The sequence below is a fragment of the Bubalus bubalis genome, chromosome 4 (assembly GCF_019923935.1).
Source record: "Bubalus bubalis isolate 160015118507 breed Murrah chromosome 4, NDDB_SH_1, whole genome shotgun sequence".
Taxonomy (NCBI): domain Eukaryota; kingdom Metazoa; phylum Chordata; class Mammalia; order Artiodactyla; family Bovidae; genus Bubalus; species Bubalus bubalis.
Window position 1 is genome coordinate 96,285,062 of NC_059160.1, and position 10,202 is coordinate 96,295,263.

At 47.4% G+C, this 10,202-nt stretch overlaps 1 protein-coding gene and 1 long non-coding RNA gene across 3 annotated transcripts in view; one reads left to right on the forward strand and one right to left on the reverse strand.

Annotated features, from left to right (window-relative positions):
- The window catches only part of PLXNC1 (plexin C1), a 157,124-nt gene that overhangs the window by 141,839 nt on the left and 5,083 nt on the right, over window positions 1-10,202 (reverse strand). The gene's annotated exons all lie outside the window — the stretch shown is intronic.
- LOC123333323 lies at window positions 8,919-9,745 on the forward strand. The gene is made up of 3 exons (XR_006550633.1): window positions 8,919-9,059; window positions 9,277-9,489; window positions 9,623-9,745. It is a non-coding gene; the product is annotated as an uncharacterized LOC123333323 (long non-coding RNA).

The following is a 10,202-nucleotide window of genomic DNA, read 5'->3' on the forward strand; positions in this document are numbered from 1 at the left end:
TAGTTGTCCTCTCTGGCAAGGAGGTCTCAAAGATATCTAAAATCTATGACAATTAAACTAACTGGTCACCAGTACCTCTCAATTCAATATCTTAAAAAGCTATTTCACTTGATCCCTTGTCTTCGCCCACACTGCCACCTCAGTTCAGGTCTCCACCAGGCTCACCTGGATTACTGCAACCCACGTGATCCATCTGTCTCCCTGCGCTTTCATGGTGGCCACCACTCTAGACCAAGGTGACATCATTTCTCGCCTGGACTAATAAAGGACCCTCTTGCCTCTTCTGGGGTCAATTTCTCATCCATGACCCACAGGGCAGCCATTATTTAGGAATTCAAATCCAGTCATCTCACTTCCCTTCAAAGGCTCTTCTAAGCTTTGAGGGAAAAAAAAAAAATATATAACCTCCTTCCCACAGCCTGCCAGGCCTACGGGGTCGGCTACTGCTTTCTTCCCCAACACTCTCCCCCCTCCACCTCCCTAAACCAACCACACTAGCCTTTTGTTCTTCAAAATGACCAAGTCATTTCCCCTTTTGAAGCCTTGCACTGCTCCCCACTCCCCATGGGAGACGCCTACAACTATCCTTTCTCATCTTCCTGGGGTTAACTTAACTTCCTTAAAGAGAACTTTCCCCAACAGCTCAAATAACATGGCTCTATTACATCCTCAGCTTCTTCCTTCACATAGCCCCAGTCTCAGCCTGGGCCTCAGTTTCCTCATCTGTAAAATGGAAATCACACTACCCATCTCACAAGGCTGGGGTGAGGGTTAAATGAGTTAATATTGGTAAAGTGCTTACTTAGAACAACACTTGGTGCAAAGTGAATGATTTAGAAGGGCTATCATTTTACAGCAAAAAGAAGCTCTTTATTTTCTGCCTATTTATTGTCTACTCTATTCACCACTGATAGAAATATTTCACACAGTGCTTCACACAGAGTACGGACTCAAGAAGTATTTGATTGAACTAGTGACTGTCCTTCTAATCAGCAGTTTTGCCTCTCGTCTCACCTCATTCATTCTTCTGAATGATTGCACTAAAACACAATCAGATCACGTCTACTTAGAGCCCTGCTTTAGTCCTCCAACAGCCACAGCTTTCCCACCCTGCTCAGCAGAGTCCTACAAGTTCCTTTGAGATGCTGCAGGGACAGCAAGGGCTGGGGGAGGCTGAGTTGCAGGATTCTGGGAGTCTCCCCCACACCCCCGCTTCACCCTGAGTCTCAGTGCTTGGCAATGGCCTCACCCAGAACAGCAGGTCAAAGATGATTTGTTAGCCTTTTTCTCACACTGAGCTTCTGGTTTAAGATTTAGAAACCTGGTTTTTAAAGCCTGAAAACAACTGACCATCAGGATAAAATCCAGTCATCTTGGCCAGTCTCATTAAACCCTTCGCCATCTGGCCCTGCATGCTCTTTTCTGGACACTCCCCAGCCAGGGTGAGCTACCTGCGGTTCACAAGCTTATTCAACTTCCCGCTTGCGCACAAGCTGTGCCTTCTCTCTGGAACTCCCTTTCTGCCTCTTCTGCTTGGCTTCAAGACACAGCTCCAGTATCACCTCTCTAAAGCCTCCCAGGTTCCTCCCACGCTGAGTTTGACGCTCCTTCGTGGGGTTTCCACATCACCTTTTTACTAAATTTCATAGGCCGTCTTAGGGCAACGCGAAGGTTTGTTCCACTCTCACCCTTTCCATGCCAGCAGGGGTGGGTAAACTACCAGCTGTGGACCAAATCTAGCAAGCTGCCTGCTTTTCGCAATGCGCCCCCCTCCCAAGCCAAGAATAGTTTTTACATTTTTTTAATGGCTGAAACAATCTAAAGAATAATATTTTATGACAAGTGAAAATTATACATGAAATTCAAATTTCCGTGTCCATAAAGTTTTATTGGAACATCGCCACGAGTGTTCATTTATGCGTTGTCTATGGTTGCTGTCACACTTCACTGGCAGTCGAGCAATTGCAGCAGAGACTGCACGTGGCCTGCAAAGCCTACGATATTGACAATCTTTACAGAAAATGTTTGCTGACTTCTGCAGAAACGCACTGGCCAGAGTAGTGGAGTGGGGATTACTGGGGTCAAATCCCCTTTGTGACTCCTCTGAGAAGACACTAAGTGTAACTATTGATCAGACAGTCAAACCCATCAACTACAGAAACTGTAAAACAAATCACAATTCTCTTTGGTTTTCTGACAGTATATAAATTAATATTAATTTTCCATCTTGATGAAAATGCTAACAAAAACTATAAGCATAACTGATAAAAAATCTTAACCACTACCATGCCCCTAGGAGGCCTCCCTAGTGGTTCCGATGGTAAAGAATCTGCCTGCAATGCAGGAGACCTGGGTTTGGTCCCTGAGTCAGGAAGATCCCCTGGAGAAGGAAATGCAATCCACTCCAGTATTCTTGCCTGGAGAATCCCTGGTGGGCTACAGTCCATGGGGTCACAATGAGTCAGACATGACTGAGCAACTAACACTCAGCTCAGTGACTTTTTTCACCATGCCCCTGCTACCACAAACAGGTTAGATCCAGGATACCTACAAACTGTCCCCCAGCAGACTGTGGGGGTTCTCAGAGCAGCCCTCAGTGATCTTCAGCTAGGTGCCACCTCGTAGGTGCCTACCTCAGGGAAGGCTGAGCCGGGTCATGGAGAAGCCTGAAGGGAGGCAGAGATGGCTCCACGCTGCTGTTGTCAACGTGGTAACCATGGTGTGGGTCTCCCACCTTTCCATCCCGAGGCAACCTGCCTACACCACCTACTGGGGGCCATCACCTGATGGTCTGCCTTCTTCTGACCGAACCAGGACTCAGTACTTGTCCCAATGGCAACAAATCCCTACCATGAACTTGGGCTCATAATGTGGAGTCAAAGGATGGGTTGGACCCCATTCTCTCTATTTCCTGGTCATTTGAACTAAATAATATAGAAAGCTGTTGCCAGTTGGTAGCTGATGCAGAAGGTTAAGCTATTGGAGACGGAGTGGGGATCAGATCAGGCTGAGGCACATTCAGGTGGAGAGGGAGAGGGACAGATATTCGAGGAAGCCGAGGTGGTCATTTGGCAGCAGGACTGAGGGAAGCCGCCACCCTGTCAGGCTGACAATGAAACCTTCGAATGAGGATCCTTCACACTTTCTGCTTCTGAGTACCTTTCCGCTGTTCTGACTGCGGAAGCTTCTTCCCACTCCACATCATGCTAAGTTGCTCAGTTGTGTCCGACTCTGTACAACCCCATGGGCTGTAGCCTGCCAGGCTCCTCTCTCCCTGGGATTCTCCAGGCAAAAATACTGGAGGGGGTTGCCATGCCCTTCTCCGGGGGATCTTCCTGACCCAGGGGTCGAACCTGGGTCTCTTATGTCTCTTGCATTGGCAGCTGGGTTCTTTACCATTAGTGCCATCTGGGAAGCCCACCGCCCCCTACATCAGAGAGCCCCGGTCTATCACTACTAAAAATCACGACAGTGATGAAGTAGACACATACACAGTGTTTACTCTAGGTCAGGTAGTGTTCACGCTGCTGCTGCCAAGTCACTTCAGTCGTGTCCGACTCTGTGTGACCCCATGGACGGCAGCCTACCAGGCTCCTCCATCCATGGGATTCTCCAGGCAAGAACACTGGAGTGGGTTGCCATTTCCTTCTCCAGTGCATGAAAGTGAAAAGTGAAAGTGAAGTGGCTCAGTCGTGTCTGACTCTTCGCAACCCCATGGACTGCAGCCCACCAGGCTCCTCCATCCATGGGATTTTCCAAGCAAGAGTATTGGAGCGGGGTGCCATTGCCTTCTCCGTGTTCATATCCTATACATATTAAGCCATTGATCCAGACAAAAATCCTATGAAGCAAAAAGGATCAGTACTTCTAGGTAAACAAACAATCACAGAAAGGTTAAATAATTTGCCCAAGGTCACACAACTGGGAAATGGCAGCTATGCCATATGGTCCCTGTCTACCTGGATCCAGAGTCTGTGCAGGCAAGCACCTCTCCTCTTCCTAGGATTCCATGTAATCTCACATGTTCCTATCCACTAAATTCCCCTTCTCCTTGTTGGAGCTTACTTATGTAGATCTTGGTTTCATGCAACCAACTGTGCCTAATTAGAATAGAAATTGGTACCAAGATTGATGCTGTAAAGAGTAGACCCTTAGAATTCTGGCGTGTAGAACTGGTTGTGTACAGCAGCTTGGAAGGCTCTAGAAATCTCCCCCTGCCCACATCCTGGAATGAAATGCAAACAGACTGTTGCATGAAAGGGTGAAGGAGCTAACTAAACTATGACTTACAGGTTCTTGAGACTCAGACTCCAAACTCAGAAATAGTAAGACTTTGGAAGTTTTTCTAGGTATTTCTGTTGAGCAATTAGAAGAGGATAAGAAATATAAGGGGAGTGGGATGAGTCGGTTACTTTCTATGACCTGAAGTAAAACTGCAATGAAAACAATGGGACAAGTTCTTATCCCAGGTGTTTAAGCTGCAAGGGAAGATGTGATACCCTGCAGCTGTGATTCTAAAACCTGAATGTATAGTAGAGTCACCTGGAGAGATTGTTAAAACACAGACTGCCCATCCCACGCCCTACTCTGAGATTCTGATTTAGTACATCTGATGTGGGGGCCCAAGAATTTGCATTTCAAGTAAGTTCCCTGGTGATGCTGTTGCTGGTCCAGAGACAACACTTTGAGGATCACTGCCCAACAGCACAAAGCCCTCTCTTTTTGTCTCGGGAAGGCATGAGCATGCACATTATTAAATTATACCAAAGGAGTGCCAACCATGCTGGGTTTTTATGGTCAAAGTTAATGCTCAGGTTGGCAAGACCATAAGCCTGGCAAGTCCAAAGAATGGGAATTTCTGGGGAAAGCCAGAGGAGTGGAGGATGTCAGAGAGGCTCGGACTAGAGAAGAAAGAGGCCCCAACACATCAGACATCAAGAAAAAGACAATAGTTAAGGGGCCATGAAGGCTTCCCAGGTGGCTCAGTGGTAAAGAATCCACCTGCCAGTGCAGGAGATGAAACAGATGAGGGTTCAATCCCTGGGTTGGGAAGACCCCCTGGAGGAGGAAATGGCAACTCACTCCAGTATTCTTGCCTGGAAAATTCCATGGACAGAGGAGCCTGGTAGTCCATGGAGTTGCAAAGAGTCAGACCCGATGGAGAAACAGAGCACAGCATACATAAGCGAGCATGAGGTGGCCAGACTCAAGAAAGTGTGGCTGCTAAGGACGGAAAACACCCCCAACGTGAGCCCCCAAGCCCTTTCATTTATTAATTTAACAAATATTTAAGTTACTATGCTAGGAACTCTGGCTTCAACAGAGAGTTGAATGTTACAAGATTCCTGACCTCCTGGGGCTTGTATTTTAATTATGGCTGCTAATAAAGACAAGAGTTCCTATAACCCAGGTTTAACAGGCTGAGATCTCGGGATTGAGTTTATGAGCTAGTTCTTATGTCCGAAAACCAAAAACTTAGAGCAGTCCTTAAAGGTCCTGTACGTCTCTCTGAGGTTGTTATAAGTCTGAATACAAAGAGTCCCAGTGCTACCTAGAAACTGACCACTGAGGAACTACAACCCTCCCAAAGCCTGAATTTCAGGTGCTCAAATATGCAGATCCAGAAACCCAGTTCTCACTCAAGAATTCTCTGTTCTACTGTCTTAAGTCCAGCTTAAGTCAATCCTAAAGGACAACCACTCAATCCTAAAGGACATCAGTCTTGGCAAGACTGATGCTGAGGCTGAAACTTCAACACTTTGGCCACCTGATGTGAAGAACTGACTCCTTGGAAAAGACTCTAATGCCGGGAGAGATTGAAGGCAGGAGGAGAAGGGGACAACAGAGCATGAGATGGTTGGATGGCATCACTGACTCGATGGACATGAGTTTGAGCAAGCTCTGGGAGCTGGTGATGGACAGGGAAGCCTGGCGTGCCATAGTCCATGGGGTCTCAAAGAGTCAGACGTGACTGAGTGACTGAATGAAGTCCAGCTTACAGCTGATCTCTGAGTAGCAGGAAGAGCCTAGCCTCCTCATGGAGGACAAGATTGACACCACAATCCAACGTCTGTGATGCTGAATTGTTTACGGCTGTGTGTTACAGGTTCAGGTCCTCAATGCTCTGTCATTTACCAGTTATGGAAATTAACCAAAGCTCTCCAGGTCTCAATGTCTCATCATAAAACTATAACAACAACTACGGTCCTTGCCGCGTATGGGGCATTACAACCAACCAAATGTAAGTCATGTGAAGTGCTTAGCTCAAAGCCTGGCCATAGTAATCATCTAACAGTAGCAGCTATGACTGCTTTTTCCCTCTAAGTGGGTGTTGGCCTTTTTAAATCCCTGCTTGCATATCAGATGTATGTATGGGGGTAAAATTCACCACCTAGTCTATAGACTGCAAAGTGGCCAGACAAGATCATAACAGAAACTAAAGGGGAAATAAACATCACAGGAAGACTGTGGATTTTGAGGTCAATAAGGCTGCACTGCCGAGTGGCCCTGGGACGTCACTTCTGCACGCAGTAGCTAGAAGGGTCTTGGGTTACTGTCTGTTGGAGAGCATGCGAGTGTTTTGTGGTTGTCTGCATGACAAATAACTTATGTCAGGCTTTGGAATTATGTGAGTGTGGAGGAAGGGGGTGTGTCTCCCTACAAGGAATAGAATGAAATAGTCATCTCAGCCAACACAATAAGAAAACACACTCCCCTCAGTGTCTACAGAGGCCACCATGTTTAAACCACAAGCAACCCCAGGATCCAACCACAGTAGCCAAATAGTCTGGACCAGACTTCAAAACTCAGGTACACACACTTTTCTATCAGTGTATTGGTATGCCACGGGTGGCAGGAGTTCAGAGAGGAGAGGAAGTTAAGTTAACTTGTACATAATTTAAAACATTCATTTTTATGTTGATCCAAGCACACAGATATGTTACGGAATAGAATGAAAAAAAAATTACATCAAGTTTTAAAACACACTTCAAGGGGTGTATCCTAGGGGAAGCTGGTTGCTGCCTCTAATTAGGGGACTTTGAAGGCAAAGTTTGAGAAGCACTAGAGTGGTGGAATGAATACAGAAGTAGATACCGCAAGACCTGGGTTTAAGCTGGAGGCTCTGATGTTTACTTCGTGTATTATCTTGAGCAAGTTGCTTTAGTGATCTCAAGCTTCCTCATCAGGTAAATGGGAAAGTTCCTCAGAGAAGCAACCTTAGACTTGATGAGGGGCTCAAAAGAAGTAATATGAGGAACTGCATACACATACTGATTAGGATTATTAGAGAGGGTCTACAGAATTAGGCTGCCTGGGCACATTTGCAGGCTGGAGCTAACCTGCCATAGTTGTGAAAGGGGATTCAAAGTTGGAGGCAAGACAGAAAAAAATGGCCCAGTGTGTGAATGGCTGAGGACACAATCATTGCACAAGCATCTCGTGAATGAATCCTTAGCGAGAGAAGCTGAAGGCAAGAAAATCAGCTCACAAGCGATCAGGAGAGAACCTAGACATGAGAAAACACAACCCAGTCATTCCCGTCACTTTCCTACCCACAGCTGACTGAAGATGGAAAGGAAGAGAGTCATGCAGGGGGAGCAGGGGAAGCCAAGCCAGTCTACGCTTGTGCCTCGCTGCCCATGGATTACTACTATAATGCTGTGTCTGCTGGGGGGAACCACTGTTAGAATCGACTGAGGCTCCCTCTAGAGTGGTTTTTCAAGTTTCGTCTCCTGTCTTAGGCGCCTTGTAATTCAGCATGCCTTTTCCAAAACACATTGAAAACCTGAAAATAAAATGCAGAACAAATGCAACCCAAATGACATCATTGTTCTGAGCGACAACTAGGGGCACACTGATCTCATAACCCCATTAAATGGGGTTGCCACCTGCTATTGTCCTTTCGATGGCAGAATCAGCGGCGCCCAGCACAGAGCACTGCCTGCGCTAGCCGGCATCAAACAAATATCTGTTCAACTATCTCATCTGCCTATTTAACAGGTTATAAAGTTGTCAGCTTTTTCATCAAAACTACCGCCTTTCCCCCCTCCCCAAAGTCTCTCTTGAAATTCAGTTCCATTAAGGCTTTTTAATACATACGAGCAGCAAGGAATTTACTTATATATATATATATATATATATTTTTTTTTTTTTTTTCAAGGCAAAACTCCAAGTTCCCACCTGGGCAGCCCTGACAAGCTATTGTTTGAACTGGAGTACATTATTTAACCTGGGTGACAAGCTCAGGGGGTAGAGACCCCGTCTTTCAGAAACTGCAGCTCTGAGCACACTGGGAGCTCTTGATAAATAACAGCAGCAAGACATGCTGTGGAGGGACCTAGTTTAATTATTTATTTTTCCAATTCCAGATTTTTGGCAGCATGTGTTTGCCCCTTGCTTGATTTCTAAGGGGCAGCCACCTCCCAGAAGTGCCCCACACAAAGATGGATAAGCAGCTCTCTGACTTTTCCTTCCCCCCATCCCAGCGCAAGTAGGAACACCTGATCGAGCCAAAAACGTGGATTCTGAGTGCATTCAGGGTGCCTGCTGGGTTTGGAAGGGAACTAAGTCCTCTAGGACTCAATGGGTAGAGCAAGGCAGTCAAGAGAAATGTTTTGGCTCCCACACATCTACACAGCTGTCAGATGGCGGAGCTTGGACTTCCACTGTTATCACCTGCTGCGGGCCTCCGAGCTGTCTCGACATTAACCCGAGAGACCAAGTACGCCTGAAGCTGCACGCTAAGTGCTATGTGCGGGTACTTTCAAGTCTTTCAACAGAGAAGTCAAAGACGATGGTTTTTGCCAAACTTGAACTCATAAGGATCTCATGAAGACAGATATTAAATATTAACTTATAATTGTATAGCCAGATGAAGTCATGTAGGGAGTATTATGCATTATTTACATTTTAAAATAATTGTAACAGCAACTAAATGAAGACATTATGTGTGTGCCCCAGCACACAAGCAGTGGGCAAGGAGGAAGCAAATGACCATTCTAAGGGGCCTTGCAAAAGACCTGGTTTTTTTTCTTTCTGAGTAATAAGGCTAATATTTGGTAAGATGGGCTCTGCCTGGGTGAGGGTGGGAGTGTCTTTTCATACACCTCTCAATAGGCCTTAGCGCCAATGTCCTCTCTATGCTTACACAATGAATGTATCAACACAACACGTTTTTCCAAGTGAAGACTTCTCGCCTTGCTCTCTGACGCATTTTATACCAAAACAATGGCAACACCTGTAGCCGTTAATTTCTGCTCTTTGATTTCTGTCCAGTTATAAAGGAGGCGCTCAGCAGGCTCCCCTCTCAGGAGCCATATGTGGAGTTGATGTGCCAGCAGCCTTGGAAGGAAAAGAGCCTCGGAGAAGTGCACAATGGCTCCATAATCCCCATCAACTGGACCCTCTTGAACCGCGGCTTTCTTTCCCAGTCAAAGAAACGCCAGTTTCAAGAGTCAAGCTGTGGCTGTCCTGGGAACCCTGGGGGAGGTGAGAGGTGGGGGGTGGAAAACTCTGCCGTTTGCCTGGGTGGGTGGTGCCCCCGAGCCCTGCCATCTAGTCAATCTGGAGCCCAGAAACTGCCTGTGGCACCCCCAACACTTTCTCTCGCCCTCCCCTCTAGGGTGAGGCTTTTTACCCACAAAGCCACCTCCGCCGGCCCAGCCTCTCCCCGAGCCGTAGACCACAGCGCACACCCTCAGCAGAGCCACAGCCCCGCCCCCTTGCACCGGGTCGCGCAGAGGGTTCTGTTCCCCCAAGCCTGAGCCTCTGTTCCAGCCTAGCGCTGACCGGTGTCGACCAGACCAACTCTTCAGACCACATCACACGGGTTACGGGGGGTGGGCACAAAGACTGGGGTGTGGCAAGTCCTTTAGTTTCCAAGGCTTCTCAGCCCAGGGCACTGCGTTTGGGAACCCTGGTGAGGACAAGGGTCAAAGCCGCAGGCCAACCCAGACCACACACCGGGGGATGCGTTCAGGGGAGGGCGGGGGAGCTGCCTGGCGAGGCTCAGACCCTAACAAGCGCCCCTGTTTGGATAGTCAGGGATGGCAATAGGATGCAGTCACCAGAGTTTAGAGCTTAACTCCTACCCTCTCCACCTCCCTTTTTTCACACTCCCTCGGGGACTTCCGGCCGTGCTTTAGAGTAGCCCGAGGTACCAGAACTGCCGTCGGGCGGCCACAGGGCTGCGTAAATCCGAG